The 11,011-nt window shown below is 36.5% G+C and overlaps 1 protein-coding gene across 5 annotated transcripts in view; it reads right to left on the bottom strand.

Moving 5' to 3' along the window:
- The window catches only part of IP6K3 (inositol hexakisphosphate kinase 3), a 165,599-nt gene that overhangs the window by 133,989 nt on the left and 20,599 nt on the right, over window positions 1-11,011 (bottom strand). The window lies entirely within an intron of this gene.

Below are 11,011 nucleotides of genomic sequence, written 5' to 3'. Positions count from 1 at the left end.
TCCTTATAAATTATAGTTACATTTGCAATGATGGTATACTTTTAATGTGTATAAGCCAACCTTGAACTATTACTAATCCATCCTACCAAAATTTTAGTGAGAAGAGATTTAACCATCTGTAATTCTACAAAAGTATAGCTCACCACTCAGGTATGGGCCCTATACCCAAGCAGCAACTTGTTCAAACATGTCAATATATAGATGATTATTTGTTATATACTACAGATATATTGGTAGTAACTAAGGCTATGTGTCCTAAAGCTAGGTGGCTTTCCACTTGAAGTAGATATCATCCAAGAAGCCGCACGGCAATAACCAATAAAAAAATAACTATAAACTAGGGGGTGAGATACAGGGTAATGCACCCTCTCAATGTGAAATGTAAATATCTAAGAGAAAATAAGCTGCTGTGACAAAGTAAAAAGAAAATACTACAATCAGTCATACGAATATGCAAAATACGAGTAAACAGCTGTATGATATATGTAAGCACATATAGAGGTAGGCAATTTGAATTCTAGAGTTGGTTGACCCAAATATGACTGCCTATATTTTTAAAATTGAGGTGACAGTTTGGAGTGGGAAAGCTGTAACATGACCCTTCATGTAATATGATTGTCTAGTATATATGGGGAACATCAAAATACTAAGTGAGAGAATATAGAAAAAACAGGGTAATCCTAAATATGCCCACGTGTCCTTGTAAGACATGAATTGGACAAGTGATTATAGCTAAAAGGGGAGGTAGCCTAGTATGTTCGTCAAGTTTAACACACATAACTGAGAGAAAACAGTGATATAATACATAGGATACTCAACTGTTAAAAGAGCCCAAAGAAACTGAACTCATTTGTGTATACGCAAACATTTAGCAAATAAATCAAACAGAAACAAACTCATGTAACGGTAGTGTTGTTATACACCAACATGGCTATAATTGTACTGAAACATAAGTGCAACTGTAGTGTTAATAGAAGAGAGTCCCAGGGGCACTAGAAATAAATCCCCCATTCACTAGAAAGTACCTTATTGGACAAACCGATTCCATCTACGCTGTGGAAACAGAGAGAGGGACATACAGCATACAATGAGTTCAGCAATGCACCCAGGCAATCTCTAATGACGACTGCCAAGCTAGCCATCCAGCTCTCTGCATTAGAGTGTGATAAAAATAAATTGGTAATCTCGGCTGTGCAGGGGTGTAAATTAGTGATCCTAAAAAAAAAGTCCTGCATCGCCAGAATATTCAGCCCTCAACAGCAACAATTCCTTGACACTCCAGAGGTTGTCATAAGAGGTGTGAGTCGGCTCTGTAATCAGCAACAAAGCACCCTGTTCTGCAGAGTAGTTTTGTTTCTTATCGCCCCTGGGGTATAGGATCATGTAGTGCGATGCTTCTCCACTTCTATAGGCAGAGTTGGTTTGTTGGAGGGATCCGATATGGCTGCTCCCGCTCTGAGTAATAGGTATAGCCATGTGGCCACTATTTTGTGTAGTAGGTTTGGTACGTCCAGGACAAGAGCCTGTATACTGTATACTTGTCTTCTACCTGTGAATTGACATATTTGCACTTTGTTGTGTCTGCAAGAACCTCATCCAGTATCTGCGCTAGGCTGTAGAAGTGGTCTTAGAGGAGTCTAGCCAAATAGGATTTCCACATATCTGAGGCCGCCTCCATGAGTATGGCTCTGTCAAACTTGCTGGATAGGAAAATGTGATCAGTCTCTCGATCGTTCCTAAAGCACCCTAGGGATCCTTCTTTGTTGCCCATGGGGTATTGGGATGTATATAACCCCCTTTTAATCAAGTTTAAGCCTGGAGCTCTGTACAACACGTCTTGTTCCTTTAGAAGCTGGCTCCGCCTCCCATTTTTTCTTTTTTGAGTATCTTAAATAGATTTTGTGGGCCTTGTTTGGGAGGCTTCGCGGTGTTTCCTTCTCTCAGCGGATAGTTTTTTTTTCTCTGCTGCTTTTGGGTACTATCCTTTTTTCCCTGTTTTTCTTGGGAGAAAGTTGCTCTGCACTTCTTTGGAGTTGTCCTCTGTGGGTTCCTGGTTGAGTTTACTAGCTTTTGATTAGCTAGTGTTGGCGGCTTGTGTCCACTTAGTCCTCTTTTGCTAAAGGAAGCCTGTGGCTTCATCTGGAGCATAATAGGAGATTATGTTTTTCGCGGCTCCAGGGGTGGTTTTATCCCTTTGTCGCTTTATCCTGAGTGCGGGTTTGCACTCTGTGTAAGGGAGGGGTTCTACCCTTATTCCTCTAGGTTTTCAGGGTTGGGGCGTTACATGGTTCCCTTGGACTCCCTGCAGTTAGGGGTCTAGGATTTTCCTCCCATCGCCCTGCTCGGTCGGTAGGCTTTGTCCTGTTGCAACATTGGTTTGCGCTCTTGGAGTTAAGCTTGGGGTCTTTCTTGTCCTAGTTTTTTGTCTGGTGGTCCTTTCGGACTCCCTTATCTGAGTCATTCCTCTTCTTCCCTTCTGGAAGAATGTGGAGATCCCCCTTCCTTCGGGTCGGGGGTGAGTTGTGGGGGGCTTGGAGCCTGCGGGACTTGGTCTTCTCGGTTAGTCTAGTGATCTGGGCGGTCCCTAGCAAGGGCCTTGCTGTTTTTAACTGATGGGAAGTTACTTAGTCTTTTCCTTTTTTGTCTGCTTTTTTTGTCAGGTGTTTGGGTGTTTTCCAGCTGTGGTGCCCTCAGAATGGGCCGTCTCTTGTACCCACCTGTTTTTGCATTCAGTGTCCTCTATAGCTTGGGTATTGTTTTCCCAAAAGTAATGAATGCAGCTATGGACTCTCCCCATTTAAGAAGAAAAACTTAAATTATGCTTACCTGATAATTTTTTCCCCTTCAGAAGAAAAGAAAATTATCAGGTAAGCATAATTTAAGTTATATATATATATATATATATATATATATATATATATATATATATATATATATATATATATATATATATATTAATATATATATATATATATATATATATATATATATATATATATATATATACACACACACACACATAATTATGTTTATGATCAATCAGTTTCTTCATACTTAAATTAAGCCAAACCTTTGAAGATTATCCTTAAGTATAAAATAGACCATGGGTAATACATAGAACGTATCTGGCAGGCCTTGATATGATATTTTTTTTCAAGAAACTGATTTATTATGTGTATAATTCTACTTTTTTCCTCCATACGCTTTTTTAATGTCAAATCGTAACTGTTGGAGTATTACTAAAGTAAAATAGCAAATGATCTGAATACATCTTGGACCACATTACAAGTGGTGTGCTAATGATAGCGCAGTCCCCCATAAGCAGTAATGCTGGACCATGCTAACATTAGCAGGCAATTTGATATTACAAGTTCATTGTAAGTATAATTTACCAGAGATGGGTTAGCATGGCCAACATTGCTCTCTATACTTTAAATGGATTTTGTGACCATGCTAAACAGCGCTGATATTACAAGTTGAAAGTTACAGTTTGCTCTCGAACAAAAGCCGAAACTGCACTAGAATATTTAGCGCAGCTTGAGACCTGAAGTAAAGTGTAAGGGTGAAATTTTTTTTTTCACAAAACACATTCAAATAAACTATAACACTCATAAATACAATATAAATATGTCATTTTAATATTGATAAAAGGGTTAAAAGGGATTTGGTATGGCAAAGTGACCGGAAATGCTTCCAGTGTGTGTGTATGTATATATATATATATATATATATATATATATATATATATATATATATATATATATATATATATATATATATATATATATATATATATATATATATATATATATATATATATACACACACACACAGTATATATATATATATATATATATATATATACATACACATATACAGTATATATGGATAACTATGTGTCTGTTTATATGAATATATATAAATACACATACAGTATATACACATATATAGACATACAGTTATAAATACACACATATATATATATATATATGTATATATATATATGTATTTATAACTGTATATATATGTATTTATAACACAGTATATACACATATTAATACATATATAGACATACAGGTATATACACACTTTTGAGCTCTTCCCATTTGAATTCCTTGAAACATGCAATATCATTTTAATTCCATTTCAATGTGTTTTTTTTAATGTGTTCTGAATAGAACATGTATATATATATACTGTATATGTATATATATATTCATTCATTCAGATATATAATATAAATATATATTTTACAAAAAATAATCAGATATATATAGAAGTAAATATTTAAAAATAAAAAAGAACATTTTCTTCTATGTGAAGAAATTTGAAGTATTCCTAATGCACCTTCAGGCTTAGCACACTTGATCTAGCACAGTGTCGGTTCAGCACACGAGCGATAACTAATAGCTTGTTTGTTTTTCGGCGAGCCCCATAGAATGTAGTTTATGTACATTTATGTAGTTGTCCTGTGTTTAAATCTCGAAACATTAAAGAAAATACATTTTAAAAAAAAAAGATATTTTTGATTCATTTTAAATATAAACATTTTAAAATGATTTTTTGAAAAAGGAAGTTGAAAACATTTTTATTATTTCTTAGCATGTAATTAAAAAAGTATTACAGTTTTTTTTTCATTTGTTACTGTTGTTTCTGAACTGAATAGAACTGTTGTAATCTTGTCCGACTTGTATCTATCCATCCATTTTAATAATGTGTACCTGCATTCATTTAGTTTTATTTAAGCAGTTTTTACTAAATTATATTTTATAAAAAATAAATAAAGATTTTATATTATTATTACTTTATATGGATACCAAAAATAAAATGTTTACCTGCATATGCCTTTAAATTTAGACGGATAGATTTTTATTTCTCATACATTGTTAAATTAGATTTGATCAAAGCAGAGGAAGTTAAGCCAGGCAAATTTAATTTTCATTCCCAGTAATTGTGTAATATATATTCAATTTACAGGATTCTGATGGAAGGATGAGAAACCACCATAGTGGAGTCTTTTGAAGTGTTGGCTAAATAACCTACCATTCCTATAGAACAGGGGTCGCTAACCTTTCAGACCTCAGGTACCACTAAACTCACAATTTTGAATCCCATGGACCACTAACATAATTTTTTTTAAAAGGTACAAACCTCTATAATGTGCGAGTATATATGTATGCATATATACTGTATATATGTGTATATGTGTATGTGGGAAGAAAATAAATGAAGTATAAGATACATTTTTTTTTAAGATTTTCTTTTTTTATATACTTTAATTCCACTATTTCAAGCCAAGACTTTACCAACCTCTGCTGGCTTAGAATGGAAGGATCTTCCTCTGAGCAGCGCGCCGGGCAGGAGGAGTTAAAAATACAATCTAGCTACGCATGTTGTACTACGCAACGTGTGTAGGGAGATTGTAATTTAACTCCTCAGTCGGTTTTCACTGATGTACAGCCAGGCAATGTAGGGAGTTGCGGAGCGACAGGGGTGACACCATCAGAGGAGATTAATTCCTGCTTGATGGTGTCAAGGACCACCAACATCTTCCTCGTGGACCACCAGTGGTCCATGGACCACTGGTTGGTGACCACTGCTATAGAACATACTGTAGCTAAAATCGTGAATTCTGCCTACAGCCCTCAAGAATGTTTTTGTGGCTCTCAGACCCAAATTTCAATTTTTTTTTTTAAATTCAGTGTTTGACATGTTATAGAGGGAGAATCGTGTGATTAATTGCTGCATTGGTAGCATTTATGTATGTTTTAAATATCTCTCTAGCAGGAAATTAAAAAAAAAAATCGGACCCACTGCGCCAAAAAGTTGGACAACACTGCTCTACGGGTTTGATAAAGGAAAATTACACGAGACCATAACTTGCAGAAGCATTTTAAAGGGACGTAAAAGTACAAAAAGAAAATGAGGATGCATTTTCTTATTGCACTGTTGCCAGCAAGTTCCAGATAAGCAATGCACTACTGGGAGCTAGCTGAGCGCATCTGGTGAGCCAATAACAAGAGTGTGTGTGTAGCCACCAATCTCCAGCTAGCTTCCTGTAGTGTATTACTGCTTCTGAGCCTACCAAAAACAAAGGATATCAAAAGAGCAAAGTAAGGGGTCGATCAAAATCTATCGGCTGAGGCTTTTTTGGCTCTTTTTCTGTCCAAAAAGACCACTTTTTGAACACAATAGCTTGTTTTTGGATATTTCCCACACCTCAGATCCTAGCTAAGAGCCCTATTTTTTCCTATAATGGAGCCAAAGGCACTTGATAAAGCCATAAAATGGCATTTTGGACATTTTGCAAATATTCCAAGGCAATTTTTACGTTGCACATGTGCAAGACACTGTGAAATGGCCACAGGAGACATTTTAGATGTATATTAGCAAACAGGGTATTGATGCATTAAAGCTCTAGACATCACTATTGTATAGGCCGTCTGCAACGCACAGGGCACACATTTACATATTGATAGGTTTATACTAATAGGTCTGTACACAGGAAGATTCAGTGTGATCTAAAATGGTTCTCTCAGGGGGGGGAAGCACCCAATGGGGCAGCTGCAGCAGACTGGAACAATAGCAGTGGTCCAGCTCACTGTGTGCCGACAATTCAAGCACCCAATCAAATGATCCACAGGTAAGGCATAGAACACAACTACCATAGCCTAGTACAGTAGGGATAGGCAAAAAAACACACTTAATGGTTGCACTTACAATATGTAGCACACCTCCAGGTGCAGTAAAGGCAGGCTGGGAACTCTCAGTCACCCAGTAGACTATGCTCAGGTGTAGACAGGATCCTCTAAGAACCAAACGATAAAAAAGTCCCAAAATGAAGCAAGTGTATCATAAAAACATAATTTTATTTTAAAAACAAAGCAACGCATTTCTCAGCCCTTCTTTATTTTCATCGTATAGCCTGAGGAAACAGCCTTTGAAGGGCTGAGAAACGCGTTGCTTTGTTTTTGAAATAAAATAATGTTTTTATGATACACTTGCTTCATTTTGGGACTTTTTTATCGCTTGGTTCTGAGAGGATCCTGTCTACACCTGTGCATAGTCTACTGGGTGACTGAGAGGTCCCAGCCCTTCACCCCTGTGAGTACCATTTTAGATCACACTGAATCTTCCTGTGTACAGACGTTACTAGGCCATATTGGCACCTCTGTGTTTTCTTCTTTTCAGATCTATCATCACCAGGGACTGACCATCCTTTTGACAGAGTGCTGCCAGCTTGTTGAATGTTAAGGACTTTTATATATGCATTCTATTGTGTTGTGCTTCATCTGGATATGATGTGCTTTTTATGTTATATGTCACTATCAATCTTGTTATAGGATTTGTAGTAAGGAAGCACCCCCTATGGGATTTTTTTGTATCATATTTCCCTTTTTTGTCTTATACTAATAAGTATTGAGTATGTGATGTTCTGTACAGCTCAGGGGATCTGCAAGAAAAGTCACATCAGGAGTAATCTCATTCTGTGACTATTGGATTCAAAGTCACATATCTTCATATCTGGAATTTAAAATAGGACCACACAATTGTGTGTTGAAAAGGAAACTATTACAATCTGATTGCATCCTAACCATTGCTTAAAAGGACATGGAATCTAAATGATTTTTTTCATGATTCAGACAAAGCATGTTTTTTAACCTCTTCGCTACTGGGAATTTCAGAGAATTTTCCCAAAATACCAGAGATTTTTTAGCATTTTTGATATCACTCCATTTAAAGAGAAATAGGGTCTTGTTTTTTGTTTTATCTACCTGTCAAAACTATATATATATTTTTTATTTTTTTATTTTTTAAAGTAGACAACCCAAGGTATTTATCTAGGCCCATTTTGGTATATTTCATGCCACCATTTCACCTTCAAATGCGATCAAATAAAAAAAACAACTTCTTTTTGTTTTACAAACTTTGGGTTTCTCACTGAAGTTATTTGCATACCGCTTGTGCAATCATGGCAAAAATTATTATAATAGCTTTATTGGGATCCCCTTAGTTCAGAAATAGCAAACATGCAGGGCTTTGCCATTGGTAATGCCGCTAATTGCAGCTGTGCACCACGCTTCTTTGTTCCTGGCAGTGAAGGGGTTAACCAGATAGCTTGTAAGGTTAATTTTAGCTGTAGTGTAGAGATTACCCTCTTCCCATCTGACTCCTCCCACTCCCAGATCCCTACCTCATCCTTCCCAAACAGCACTCTTCCCTCCCTCACCCCCCCACTGGTCATCACCATCTTAGTTACTGGAAGACAGTCTGCCAGTATGCAGTTTTGGTTGTTTTATTTTTCATTATTATTATCAATATATATATATATATATATATATATATATATATATATATATACTGTATTATTTTTTCTGCAGTGTAGTAATTCTCCTCAACCCTCCCCTTCCCACTAATGGTGGACATCTTTGGTACTGGCAGCTGTCTGCCAGTACCTCATATATACATATTTAATTAAATTTAAAAACAAATTTCTGTAGTGTAGTGGTCCCTACACCTCCCCCCTCTGGAGATAGCTAGTTAGGGCCCACTTTTTATGTAGTGTAGCTCCCCATCCCTCCCTCTCCCTTCATTTTTTTCCCTGCGGAGTAGGGCCCATCCCACTCCCTCCCCTTCTCTCTTCCTCCACTGGGCCACCCACTCACCTCCTGCTTTCCCTGTCAATGGGTGTAACGATCTGGCATCTGCCTTCATATGCCACCAGAGCACTGATCATGCTCCGGTTCCATATGCAGACAGATGCCTGGAGCTCAGGAACTCCAGCTCTAGGCTGTAACTTTACAGCCGAGACTGCTGGAGCTTACTGCAGCTCTGACGTATATATACATAATGTGGTATGATGAGCTTTGTACTGCATTACGTATAATACGTCATATTGGGTCAAGGGGTTAAACAACGTTCTACTTATATTATCAAATTGTCTTCATTCTCTTGGTATCTACTATCTTTTGTTGAAAAGTAGGGACATATGCTCAGGAGTGTGCATGTGTTTGAACCAATATATGCCAGCAGTTTTGCAAGAATGTTATCGTTATCAGCACTAATTCCTGCCAGAATATCATGGAAATTAAGCAAATTTGATAATAGAAGTAAATTGGAAACTTGTTGTATGCTCTGTCTGAATCACAAACAAATATTGTTGTGTTTAATGTCTCTTTAACCATCTGACTGCCATTTATTTGGCATGATGGGCATAATGGGTATGATTGGTCAATCACTTTAAAACAAACTTGTACTTTAGGTTTTCGAGAGCCATTATGAGACAGACTGACTTACAAACCTACAAATCCCAGAAGCAGAATATCACGGTTTTCAAACCTACATTTAGTAGACTACATTATAATTGCTCACTCTGGTAGCCAAGGTGTTTAACTACCTGTGGCTATGGTTATATGAGAGCGACTGCCCTGGCCACTTACCTAGTGACAAGCCCCATGAAATGACTTCTCCCTTCTCTCGCTGAAATTAAGTCCCTTCCAACCAGCTACCTTGACTACTTTTCAATGTTTAATCCTTTAATTCCCATTATAATAATGCTGTGCACTAAATGTCAACATTCCAAACCATGACATTCTGCAAACGCTAAATGTTATAATTCAAAATGTTATAACTCCCTTTCAAATCATGAGATTTGTATTAGATTGTATTGTCCATCCTTTTGAAATGAAAGGTCACAAAGGACTTTGTTTTTAATTTGGAGGGCTGGTGGGAACATTTTAGAATGAAAATATTAATATAATTCAAATGAGCAATGTTTAAAGGGACAGTCTATTTGAAAACTGTTATTGTTTAAAAAAGATAGATAATCCCTTTATCACCCATTCACCAGTTTTGCATATATATTTATATATTTTTTCCTCTATGATTACCTGTATCTTAGCCACTGCAGACTGCTCTTTATCTCAGTGCTTTTTACAATCGAGCATTTTATCCAATCAGTGATGGTTCTTGAATAACCATTATCAGTCTGCACAGAAGTGATCACAATGTTATCTATAAGGCACACATGAACTAGAACTGTCTAGCTACTGTGTGGGATTTAAAAAGCACCGAGGTAAGGGCCGGCCTGCTGGGGCTTAGAAACAGAAAAACTTAGAGGTTATAAAGTAGATTGATACAACAATGTTGCTTATGCAAAGCTGGAGAATGATTAGTAAAGGTGTTACCTATCTTTTTAAACAATAAAATTTTTTTAAGAAGACTGTCCCTTTAAAGAAACATGTCAAGATTATAACATTAAATGTTATGTGTGGTGAAACAACTTTGCAATATACTTTCATTATATATTTTGTACCCCTTTCTGAAAATGTAAGTATGAAACTTGTGTGTTTTCTGTTTCTGAGATTCAAAGTGCACATTGCACACTTCCCAAGCCTAACCCTGCTATATACATACAGAAAAAGAACTCTCAGGATCAAACACAGGCTCAATAACTCAATTAGTTTGTTCTATATCGACTAACCCTGCTATATATATATATATATATATATATATATATATATATATATATATATATATATATGTGTATATATATATATATATATATATATATGTCCCCCTAACTAACCTTAGCAAAATATGCACTTCATTTGCACATGCACCACAAGCCTTGAATCGTACTTAGGGTTAAATTATCAAAAACTCGCTGGCATGGAGAGGAATCACAGAAACTCTTTTGGGGCTTTTTTTAGAGCATTATATTTCAATGTAGGTGTCTCTCCTTCACATCCATAACTCTACATAGCTAGATAAACGACCCTTAAGCTAAAATGTCCCTTTCTAAAATTATTTGACATACCTCACAGTACTGATAAGACGCGTTAGATAATCTCACCAGAAGGGTGAGCTTTAAGTCATCGGGCACTAAAAAAGCATAGGTATGAGCTAATGCCAAGAGATGCAAGCTTTTCCCCCAACTATAGGTGCCAACTGCATGGATGCGTCATATAGATGGGCTCATATAGACAACCATGTGCCACCTGTAAGTAGT

Source organism: Bombina bombina, chromosome 3, assembly GCF_027579735.1.
Source record: "Bombina bombina isolate aBomBom1 chromosome 3, aBomBom1.pri, whole genome shotgun sequence".
Lineage (NCBI taxonomy): Eukaryota > Metazoa > Chordata > Amphibia > Anura > Bombinatoridae > Bombina > Bombina bombina.
This window is presented reverse-complemented; position numbering and strand designations above follow the sequence as displayed.